Source organism: Pristiophorus japonicus, chromosome 4, assembly GCF_044704955.1.
Source record: "Pristiophorus japonicus isolate sPriJap1 chromosome 4, sPriJap1.hap1, whole genome shotgun sequence".
Taxonomy (NCBI): Eukaryota; Metazoa; Chordata; class Chondrichthyes; family Pristiophoridae; genus Pristiophorus; species Pristiophorus japonicus.
The window spans coordinates 193,333,353-193,346,005 of record NC_091980.1 but is presented as its reverse complement, the minus strand read 5'-3'; positions in this window follow the sequence as shown (position 1 = coordinate 193,346,005).

Sequence of the window (12,653 nt, the reverse complement as noted above, 5' to 3'; positions counted from 1 at the left end):
CCATGCACAATAAACCAGGGTTAGAGAAACACAGAGTGCTTGGAGGGTTGTAGGGCTGCAGGAGGTTACAGAGAGAGGGAGGAGCCATTGTGAGATCTGAACATGAGAAGTGGGTTAAGGATGGTTCCTTGGTCAGCTCCAGAGGTTACGGTGTAGGGGAGGGAAGAGAAGTCATTGCAGGTGATTCTCTGGCTACAACTGGATGGTTAAGAGTAGCACCAGGCGAGGGCAGACCCATTCAACTGGACAACGGTGTTGGAGGAGAATGGTGTGTCAACCGTGTCAAAGGCTACAGACAGGTTACAAAGAATGAGGAGGGATAGTTTACCACAGACACATAGGATGTCATTTGTGACTTTGATTCAGGCTCTTTCAGTACCTAGACAGAGATGGAAACTTGATTGCAGATGTTCACAACTAATATATTATATGTATTTCTACATATTAAATTGTGACATGGCTATTGCTGTTAAAATTAATCAATTATCTTAGTTGCAAGTCGAGGAAATCCGAGAGCCTCATGCCCAAACTATCAATAAGATAAGTGTGCAACTAAATGATCTAACCCGAGAAACATATAAAGAACTTGTGTGTGCAATGTACGGCACATGGTTACATGGTTACGAGGGAACATCCGATACAATGTAAACCAGATGAAACAGAGAAAAATACACGATTGGATAAGTAATGAGCAGTTGTCCAAATGGACTAAGGACGGTATTACCCTCTGTGATGTTCGCAAGACAACACAAGTGTTCTTGTCCCCAAGTAACTGTATTACCAGAGGTGTGAAATTGATAGGTATGGTCCTCGCTATCCCACAGATAGAGGACGTGTAGGCTGAACCTCTGTGGACAGTATAGAATATAGGTGAGATATAAGGTCAATCCCGTGTTTTATTCCACGATATAGCCCCCTTTATGCGGTAAAACTAAGTGGCCCATTCCAAGGGGTGCACATTGACAGCTGCATGCAATATTTGGATGTGATAGTGTGCACACACCCTATAGAAGGAGGGTAGCGTATAGCGTGCGGGTTAATTGCACGTTGGAAATCAGTTTCCTTAGTCAGGGAGGGACTGAGGTGGCAGCCCGGGATGATGGGATGTACTGCATATCTACCAAGGAAAATGAGTACAAGCGTGGTAATATCATATGTGCGATTCCACAGCCTAATTTCTGTTTTACGCCTAAAGCTGTGGTCAAAATAGGCCATTGATACCTATTCCCACAAAGAGAGCTACATGTCAAGAACATCACTTTGAACAACCCAAGATGGGATGATGAAATGGAACAATATGAGATACCAAGATGGCAAGACATTCCCCATCTCGAAGAACATTTGACACAATTGAAAAAGGACACTGAGAAAGTAAAAGGACATGATCATGAAATTTTGGAAGATACCATACAGCATTCGAAAGACATTGAGAAAACCCTGAAGGACACTCAGTGGTGGGAACATGTATGGAATTGGGGAATGAATGTTAATATCTATCCGTGGATTTGTATAGCCTCTTACAAATTGATGGTCATTCAGTTAAGGCTAGCTGTCGGATGGGGAATTGGGTTGTGCATATCATGCAGAAAGAGGCAACGGAGAAGGAAAGCAAAAGCTTTAATTATGGAACAGCGAAAATTGTTAGCCGAGCACCCTGAAATACTTTGAGACGTAGGTCACGTTCCGAGTCCCCCAAACCATGTGGCTGATCACCACAGAATGGGGCAGGGGAGAAAGAACAGAGCAGAATTAGGTTGGTATTCTTGGGCTGGGTAGCTAAGTACCAAAAGGGGGGATTGAAGTGGGTATTTTGAGCTCTGCTATAATTATAGGGTTAAGGAGGGGTCTCTGGACTCAAATGAACTAACGGGCTGTTTGCAGTGAATCAGTTTTTAGATCGTTTAATAGGCAAGAATTAACCGAGGTAGGAACCACAAGAGGCCTAGGAGGGTAGAAAAGCGGAACACTGGGGCAGGCGTGAACCATTAATAGGATACCACCTGGCCTGAGCAAGGTTCATGGTAGCAACAACGAGTGTGGTCACATAAGTCATACCTTCTTCGTTTATGAAGGCGGGACCTTAATATTACGCGAGCTAGACAGAAAACAGCAGCGTGATTATGTGACGGGGAAAGAAATTGACCAGTCACTGTGCAGGCAGGCTTTAAACTAATCAAATTGTGCCAAGGGATCGAGCACAAGGTTGAGCATGTAGGTTTAAGTGTATAAAAGGTTGTGTGAAACTACATATCATTGGACAGTGACCTGGCTAGACCCATAGCAGGTCACCTCCCCACCGGTGCAAAATAAAGACAGCTTGAATCTTCGAACACAGACCTGGTGTCGAGTGTTTATTTTAAATACTCTGCTATAGAGCCCTGGTAAAACTGAAGTCAATGGGAATCGGGGGGAAACTCTCTACTGGCTGGACTCATACCAAGCATAAAGGAAGATGGTTGTGGTGGTTGGGGTCAATCATCACAGCCCCAGGACATCGCTGCAGGAGTTCCTCAGTGCAGTGTCCTAGGCCCAACCATCTTCAGCTGCCTTATCAGTAACATTCCCTCCATCATAAGGTCAGATGTGGGGATGCTCGCTGATGATTGCACAGTGTTCAGTTCCATTCACAACTCCTTAGATAATAGAGCAGTCCATGCCCACATGTAGCAAGACCTGGACGACATTCAGGCTTGGGTGATAAGTGGCAAGTAACATTCATGCCAGGCAATGACTATCTCCAACAAACAAGACTCTAACCATCGCCCTTTTGTTATTCAACGGCATTACCATTGCCAAATCTCCCACCATCAACATCCTGGGCGTCACCATTGACCAGAAACTTAACTGGACCAGCCACATAAATACTGTGGCAACAAGAGCAGGTCAGAGGCTGGGTATCCTACGGGAAGTATCTCAACTCCTGACTCCCCAAAGCCTTTCCATCATCTACAAGGCACAAGTCAGGAGTGTGATGGAATGCTCTGCACTTGCCCGGATGAGTACAGCTCCAACAACACTCAAGAAGCTTGACATCATCCAGGACAAAGCAGCCCGCTTGATTGGTACCCCATCCACCACCTTAAACATTCACTCCCTCCATTACCGGCGCACCGTGGCTGCAGTGTGTACCATCTACAAGATGCACTGCAGCAATTCACCAAGGCTTCTTCAGCAGCACCTCCCAAACACACGATCTCTACCACCTAAAAGGACAATGGCAGCAGGCGCATGGGAACTACCATCACCTCTACATTCCCCCTCCAAGGCACATACCATCCCGACGTGGAAGTATATCGCCGTTTCTTCTTCATCGCTGGGCCAAACTCCTGGAATTCCCTCCCTAGCAGCACTGTGGGAGTACTTTCACCACACGGACTGCAGTGGTTCAGGAAGGCGGCTCACCACCACCTTCTCAAGGGCAATTAGGGATAGGCAATAAATACTGGCCGTACCAGTCACGCCCACATCCCATGAACGAATAAAAAAATGAATTTAATGGAAAGTGAGATAAACACCTGAAGAAGGGGATAGGTTATGTTGATAGGGCTAGATGAATAGGGATAAGAGGAGGGTCTTGTGACGCATACACAGCGGCATAACTCAGTTGGGACAAATTTATTTTTTCTGTATTGTACGTTCCATGTAATTCCATGTAATTCCATGATCTTCTAACTGAAATCAGGAAATACGATGATGTCACTTTCCCTTGAACTATGTTTTTCTTTCCACAAGGGTCACTAGAATGTCCCTAGCCAGGAGGATGTTTCTCTGCACAGGACCCTGACAGTAAACAACTCGCTGCAACGCTGGGCTCAGTTTGTTGTGGGCTGTTGGAAATGTTGCAGTCTCAGCCTTTCCCCATGCGCACTGGTTGTACAAGTCGGCAGCAATAAAGTTAGAATTCCCTGAAAGTCTGCCTGGCCAGTCAGGGGAGGGGGCGTAAAGGGAACCGTACACACATTTAGTGCAGGTCGGATTTCTCACACCATCCGATCGGAAAATCCCCAAACCTGTCGCAGTGTCAGCCAGAACACAGCGAGACATCGAGGGTTTTTTTTGTTATTGACTCACGCGTGCTGGAATAGAACAAGCTGACTCTGCGCCGATTGGTGCGCCCGATCCGGGCCTGGCCCTATTGCATGGCTCACCTTGGTTCAGTTTATGCTCATTGGGCCCGATCGGTCCCTCTTGCACCCGCCTCCTTTCGGCAGCAGTATTGGACATACACAGGACTCGGCCCCATGGATCACACAGATTAGTAAACAGATTGACCTGGTCTGGTGGGATACAGCTCTCCCCCTTTCCCCGTATTTGCACAGAAACACAGAGAGGAAATCGGGTCAAAGACACAAAAAGGCAAAGAGAGCATGAATTAAACACAGAAGAGAAAGGCGAGAGGGGGCATCAAACTGATTGTAGGGAAACGCTTTGCATTGACACGAGTTAATGTAAAAGTAATCTGAATCTCCAGTCAAGGCGTGTGGGAGTGAGACTTCCTGAACTTAGGTAAAGAAACGGACAACTTGCATTTTAGAAAAGATGATCAAATCCTCAGAGCAGCACAATATTTTTTGCAATGCAGTCAGTGTTGTGTAGATAAACAGGGCAGCTAATTTACACATAGCAAGATGCCACAATAAGTAAACGAGTGCATGATCAGAACGTCTATTGTGATGAAAGATCATCGAGCTGAGACGTTAACTCTGATTCTCTGTACACAGACGCTGCCTGTCCTGCTGAATGTTGCCAGCATTTTTTGTTTTTGATCAGATAGTCTGTTGGTTGAGGAGACATGCAGAGAGTAGCACAGGATCATTTAAGTCAGTTATCCCAAAAGACAGGCAGAACTCGCCCAAAAGACCGGCGGTACAGCATTCGTTTAATACAAACTTTGTTGGTTGAAGAATCTCTTTTCAAATGGATTAATAATCACGGACTCCGATCTAAATTATACTACATAATACTCGTAATATGAATGTACTGCGTGAAAGAAGTGTTTTAATCATGTTTTTACAGTGTCGGCTGTGGCTCAGTGGGTAGCACACTTGCCTCTGAGTTAGAAGGTTGTGGGTTCAAGTCCCACTACAGAGACTTAAGCACATAAATCTAGGCTGACACTCCAGTGCAGTATTGAGGGAGTGCTGCACTGTCGGAGGCGCTGTCTGTTGGATGAGATATTAAACCGAGGCCCTGTCTGCCCTCTCAAGTGGATGTAAAAGATTCCAAGGCATTATGTCGAAGAAGAGCAGGGTACCCCTGGTGCCCTGGCCAATATTTATCCCTCAATCAACATAACCAAAAGAAACAGATTATCTGATCATTATCACATTGCTGTTTGTAAGAGCTTACTGTGCACAAATTGGCTGCTGTGTTTCCCACAATACAACAGTTCAAAAGTACTTAATTGGCTGGAAAGCGCCTTGAGACATCCGGTGGTCATGAATAGCGCTATATAAATGCAAGTCTTTTTAAGAAAACAGGTATTTACTTACAGATATCAGTGTGATGGGTATGCCTGCCTCTCACTGCAGAGTCTGTCTGTCCTTGGTGTGATGTTTGACAATGACAATTTTGAAAACCTCTGTTAGATTTCCCTACCTCCTTAATCTTCTCTGTTCCAGTAAAAATGTCCTAATATTTTAAGCCTTTCTTCATAACTAGAATCATGCTAGCTAATCTTAGCTAAAACATTCCTATGGCTCTAATATATTTCCTATAATGGGGTGCCCAGAACTGCATGCAATCCTCAACTCAGATTGGGTTGTGTATGGGCTGGGACTGGGATAAGAAAGGAGAAAATAAAAGCTGCAGATAAATATAACCGAGCAGCGGAAAGAAATACAGAAACTGCAGAGAAAAACGAGAAGCACAGAAACAAGAGAGATTAAAAGAAGCATAAACTCTGCAGGGATATGTATTTTACAAGTGACATTTGGTAAAATTAATAAACCTTCAAAAATGTATTTTAATTCAAAATGGTACTGGCTCCATGAATTGTAGAGTGTGCTTCTCGCTTTGATTTCACAATAAACGGTTGCATCAATACTGAAAGGAGATGCTGACAAACTGGTGCCCTTTGTTTCGCTGCCTTTGGAAGCGATGTGTGATCATTGTTATATTGCACATTTCAATGAATTTGAGAGGTTTTAGAAATTGTTATTTCTCACCTTTCGCTTCATGGGAGCCAGGGATTTTCTAACTGAGTATAAGTGTTCGGATCAGATTACCAATGACATGAAGTAGTTTGACATCACACATCTGAAGCAACCCCAGGATGTCATTTGATTTTGTCCAGTATCTGCTATCAGCAAACCATTCCCAAGTGCCGAATGTATATTTGCGCAGAGCCACCTTGTTTAAAGTACGATCAGAACACCAAGTACTTCGATCCTTGTGAAGGCTGGGATTAGTATGCCAGTGGGAATGGGTGGAATCTTTGCTTAACGTTAGGTGCAGGAGTCTGTCGACCTGCTGCAGGAGATCCAAGCTGTCAATCTTCCAGATCAGCCCTATTAAAAATTGCCAATTGAATAAATGCCCTGCTCGGTGAGTATGTTCACAAGGATGAGAGGGGATCTCATAGAAACGTATAAGATTCTGACGGGACTGGACAGGTTAGATGCGGGAAGAATGTTCCCGATGTTGGGGAAGTCCAGAACCAGGTGACATAGTCTTAGGATAAGGGGTAGGCCATTTAGGACTGAGATGAGGAGAAACTTCTTCACTCAGAGAGTTGTTAACCTGTGGAATTCTCTGCCGCAGAGAGTTGTTGATGCCAGCTCATTGGATATATTCAAGAGGGAGTTAGATATGGCCCTTAAGACTAAAGGAATCAAGGGGTATAGAGAGAAAGCAGGAAAGGGGTATTGAGGGAATGATCAGCCATGATCTTATTGAATGGTGGTGCAGGCTCGAAGGGTCAAATGGCCTACTCCTGCACCTATTTTCTATGTTTCTATGTTTCTATTTCACAGACCCTCCTGGGAAGTCTCTATGGACCTCAGTTTGAGAACCACTGTTTTAATGCTACACTGAGGTGCAAACCTAGATTATGTACTCAAATTCATAGCAAGGCTTGAACCCACAATTCAACTCGGGTTGTCTCACTCAAATTGGAGTTAGTTCAATGCTTGAAACTGATTTACACTCCACAAGTTAAGTATATGTGTGAAGCCAGACTGTTTTTGACCAATGTAAGTGAATGCACATTTAGGCTCGCATTATACCATATTGTTAAAAATCACCACAGCAAGTTAGTTTTCACATTGCTCTTTCAAGGTTTGCTGCCAATTTTGCTTTCATTAATTTCAAATACATCAGTCTTGTTAAAGATGTGATTACTTTCAGACTTATCCCCACTGCTCTATCTGTTTGGCAAGGAAGGTGTTCAATCAATCCCTGGTAAATAGTTCTGTACTGCATTTCTTTTGTTTTCACATTATTTAACCCTCATGGTTAAAATTGTTCCAGAATTTAAGGTACAACATATTTTTGGCATTTTTGTTAAGTTAATGTGTCTAAGTTTGGAAAATACTTTGAAATATACATCGTATATGGATAGTTTGGTATTAACTGATACATTTCAAAAAATGATTCCACACTCTCCCTCTACCATTCCAATGTTCATCAAGCTGAAGAATGCTAAAAGAATGGAGTAATTTATTTTTCTTTGGGCACCATGCTTCAGTATGAAGTGTGGCCAGGTGCAGAGCACAGCATTGTATCCTGTGCCCCAAACAAGGTGCCATAACCAAAACTTCAGAAAAATCGCATTTTCAAAACATATCAAAAGCTGAGGCTGGAAGTGGGGTGGTGGGAATGGAGGCAGATAATGAAGCTGCTTGTGATCTTCTGATGAAGGGTCGTTGACCCGAAATGTTAACTTTGTTTTTCTCTCCACAGATGCTGCCTGACCCACTTAGATTTCCAGCATTCTCTGTTTTTATTTCAGATTCCAGCATCCGCAGTATTTTGCCTTTATGTTATATTGCTTGTGATCTTTGTGGTTTAAGTGGTTTTAGTATCACTGAACACAATATTTGGATGTTTGGGCATGACAGAACTGGTACAGGCTTTTGCCCTTTTGGCTGCACCACATCCAAGATTCGTCTAGCTGGAAGGATGGAGTTTTGTGGACTATGGTGTATTCAATGGATGAGTTTGAGTTGGATTTCCTACATTCTGCGGCTATCAGCAGGAAGAATCATTGTCAAGCAATGAAATGCAACCACTCCCACAACAAACATACAGGTACATAATATGCATGGATTTATGAAGAGGAAATCATGCTTGACAAATCTTCTGGAATTTTTGAGGATGTAACTAGTGGACAAGGGAGAACCAGTGGGATGTATTTGGACTTTCAAAAGGCTTTTGACAAGGTCCCACACAAGAGATTGTTGTGCAAAATCAAAGCACATGGTTTTGGGGGTAATATACTGACGTGGATAGAGAACTGATTGGCAGACAGGAAACAGAGAGTCGGGATAAACGGGTCCTTTTCAGAATGGCAGGCAGTGACTAGTAGAGTGCCGCAGGGCTCAGTGCTGGGACTCTAGCTCTTTACAATATACATCAATGATTTGGATGAAGGAATTGAGTGTAATATCTCCAAATTTGCAGATTACACTAAACTGGGTGGCGGTGTGAGCTGTGAGGCTGCAGGGTGACTTAGACAGGTTAGGTGAGTGGGCAAATGCATGGCAGATGCAGTATAATGTGGATAAATGTGAGGTTATCCACTTTGGGGCAAAAACGCAAAGACAGAATATTATCTGAATGGTGGCAGATTAGGAAAAGGGGAGGTGCAACGAGACCTGGGTGTCATGGTACATCAGTCGTTGAAGGTTGGCATGCAGTTACAGCAGACGGTGAAGAAGGCAAATGGCATGTTGGCCTTCATAGCTAGGGGTTTTGAGTATAGGAGCAGGGAGGTCTTATTGCAGTTATAAAGGGCCTTGGTGAGGCCTCACCTGGAATATTGTGTTCAGTTTTGGTCTCCTAATCTGAGGAAGGACGTTCTTGCTATTGAGGGAGTGCAGCGAAGGTTCACCAGACTGATTCCCGGGATGGCTAGACTGACATATTGGAGAGACTGGATCAACTGGGCCTTTATACATTGGAGTTTAGAAGAATGAGAGGGGATCTCATAGAAACATACAAGATTCTGACGGATCGGGACAGGTTGGATGCGGGTAGATTGTTCCCGATGTTGGGGAAGTCCAGAACCAGGGGATAACAGTCTTAGGATAAGGGGTAGACCATTTAGGACTGAGATGAGGAGAAACTTCTTGACTCAGAGAGTTATTAACCTGTGGAATTCCCTGCTGCAGAGAGTTGTTGATGCCAGTTCATTGGATATATTCACGAGGAAGTTAGATATGGCCCTTACGGCTAAGGAGATCAAGGGGTATGGCGAGAAAGCAGGAAAGGGGTACTGAGGGAATGATCATCCATGATCTTATCGAATGGTGGTGCAGGCTCGAAGGACCGAATGGCCTACTCCTGCACCTATTTTCTATGTTTCTATGTTTCTACCAGTCGAGTCAGTTCGGCAATGATGAACAGCATTTCACTCCAATACATTGAAAATAGGAAATGACTCAGCTCGGGATGGCAATACATTTGTTCTTCCCCAGTCAAGGCTTTAACATGAGGGATGGCTACCGGAGAGCAACAAGCACCCCAGAAACATATCTCAACAAGGAGCCAATGCATTCAGAAGAAGACAGGAAGGGAGAAAGCTGGTCGGAAAATTAAAAAAAGACAACTGTATCCCTTTAAGGAACTAGTTTAACATTTGTTAAATAAATATACCAATCCAGATGTTTGATATCTAGCTCCTAGTTTGGGATAGACATTTCACTATTCCTGGGAGTGATCATGTTGAGTCGGGCTTCATGAAAGAAGGCAGATTTTTTGGTATTTCCTTATTCCATCTCTTTCAGTTTAGCAACTAGTTAAAATGAAGTCACCGGATGTACTGTTCCTCTCATAGGAAATGTAATAAAGGCAGTTGCAGATTGCTGTACTTGAAGAACTGGAGTTTTAATAAGTGAAACTTTGTGGCAGTCAATACAAAAACACTTTTTTGCTACAACAATTTACATTTATATAGTGTCTTTAATGTAGTAAAAAGTTCCAAGGTGCTTCACAGAACCATTATCAGATCAAATCTGACACTGAGCCACAAAAGGAGGTATTAGGACAGATGGCTAAAAGCTGAGTCAAAGAGGTAGGTTTTAAGGAGGAGAGAGAGGCAGAGAGGATTAAGGAGCTAATTACAAAGGTTGGACGCAGCTGAAGACACAGCTACCAATGGTGGAGCGATGAAAATTGGGGATGCACAGACTTTGTTTTTAAACAATAAGACTTTATTTTTACAATTTTATACCTTATCCCAACCACAAAGACTAATGATTTCCATAAAGAATTTCCATAGAAATGAATCCATTTTGCTTTATTTTGTTAGGTTACAATTGTTTCCATTTCTCAAACTCTTATTGCATCATCTTGTCTTTTTCATTTTCCAATCTCTCTGTTCTGCTACCCTCCCCCTCTACCACCCTGAGCTTTCCATTTTCTAATCCAATGCTCCTCCTAAGCTGTGACTACTGTGGCTCTTACTGCATGATCCTAACTTGTGCATTTCCTAGTCTGGTTATACCACTGCATCACTATAACTTTGTTATTTCTTAATCTACCTATGTTGTTCTCAGTGCCACCAACAATATCACCAACGATGTCATCGCAAGATCCTACAAATCCCCTAGGAGGACGGACGCACCAACGTTAGTGCCCTCGACCATGCCAACATCCCCATCATTGAAGCACGGACGACACTCGATCAGCTCCGCTGGGCAGGCCACATAGTTCGCATGCCAGACACGAGACTCCAAAAGCAAGCGCTCTACTCGGAATTCCTTCATGGCAAATGAGCCAAAGGTGGGCAGTGGAATAGTTACAAGCACACCCTCAAAGCCTCCCTGATAAAGTGCAACATCCCCACTGACACCTGGGAGTCCCTGGCCAAAGACCGCCCTAAGTGGAGGAAGTGCATCCGGGAGGGCGCTGAGCTCCTCGAGTCTCGTCGCCGAGAGCATGCAGAAATCAAGCGCAGGCTGCGGAAAGAGCTTCCCTCAACGACTATATGTCCCACCTGTGACAGAGACTGTGGTTCTCATATTGGACTGTACAGCCACCTAAGAACTCATGTTAAGAAGCAAGTCGTCCTCGATTCCGAGGGACTGCCTATGATGATGATGATGTTCTACACTGCCTTGTCCATTTCCCCATCTTCTTGTATTATTTTCTAAAATAACCCATAAGGAGACATTGGTTTGCCACAACTAATAAAGATCTTAATCACAAAACCAAAGTAAATTTACAAAACTTAAATAATAATGTTACTATTATCTATTATACACTCCAGTCCCTGCAGTGCCCACCGGTTGTAGAAGGCCTCAAGCGTACCAGCGGACACCACGTGCTACTTCTCCAGGGCCACCAAAGAGTGGACAAGACCACAGAAGAGAGGCCAGCAGCCCGGGTGACCACCCCCACTGGCCACTTCCAACCTGGACCTGTGGATGGCCAGACCCAGGAGCAGACCCACGAGAAGGTCCTCTGACTAGCCCATCCCCTCCACACTGGTTGGCCAAAGATCAAAGAGCGTGCAACTGAAGTGGAGCCAGAAGTTGAGGAGCGGCCTGCTCAAATAGTGGAAAAGGTCCTGCAACCTCTTGCATTGAACAAAAATGTGGAACATGGACACATCCAGGCCGCGCAATTACAGTCGACCTGGAAGTCCGTGAACTAGCTTAAGTACCTATTGAATGGTACTGCTCTATGCAACACTCTCCACCCTAAATTCCCAATGGTGCAGGGAAGGGCTCCCACACAGACAGTCCACCATAAGGGACCACCCGCCTCAGCCGAACGGCATGATGGTATGTCAAGGCGTGTCCAGATGGAAGACGGAGACAAGGAATTGGAGAGTGTGCAGGAGTAGCCCATACAGGAAAGTCCTCCGCGCAGTCTGAAATGGCACAGGGGGAATTCTGAGAGACGGCTGATCTTGTATTTGATGGCCTTGTACCATCTGGACTTGTCAATTTGCTAACTGCCTGCACTATAACCGTCTGACAGCAAGTTTAACCAGTATATAGGCAATTTCCTAGATTCAGTCAATGCTAAGTTAGTTATCTGCAGGGATACAATTGGCCACAGCCCCCCCCCCCCCCCCCCCACGCTTTAAATAGAAGAAAGTTCCCACTCCTGGTCACTCTCCAGAGATCCATGCTGGACAAATTGAAGTTTATCGTGATGACACTCGCTGTCCAAGCTCACACGTGAATAATGACAACCTGGGTAAGATGTCAGAGGGTGCTCACCATTTGTGAAACCAGATCCTGTAAAGGAGTCAACAGCTTCAGGAGAGGAGGCAAGGAAAGCTGTGGAGAGAAAGAGAGATCACCTTCTATCCGCTCATCGCTTTGAGTTTGTCAGAGCGGTGAAGTTTGTCCATGCAGCAAGAATACTGTAAGTTAGAAGATATTTTAAAATAGTCCGTCATTTATATTGCTTTGTGGCGATGTATCCTCTTACACTTTTTCCTTTTGAGGGGATCCGCCCCTTCTGGTGACGTCTGGCTG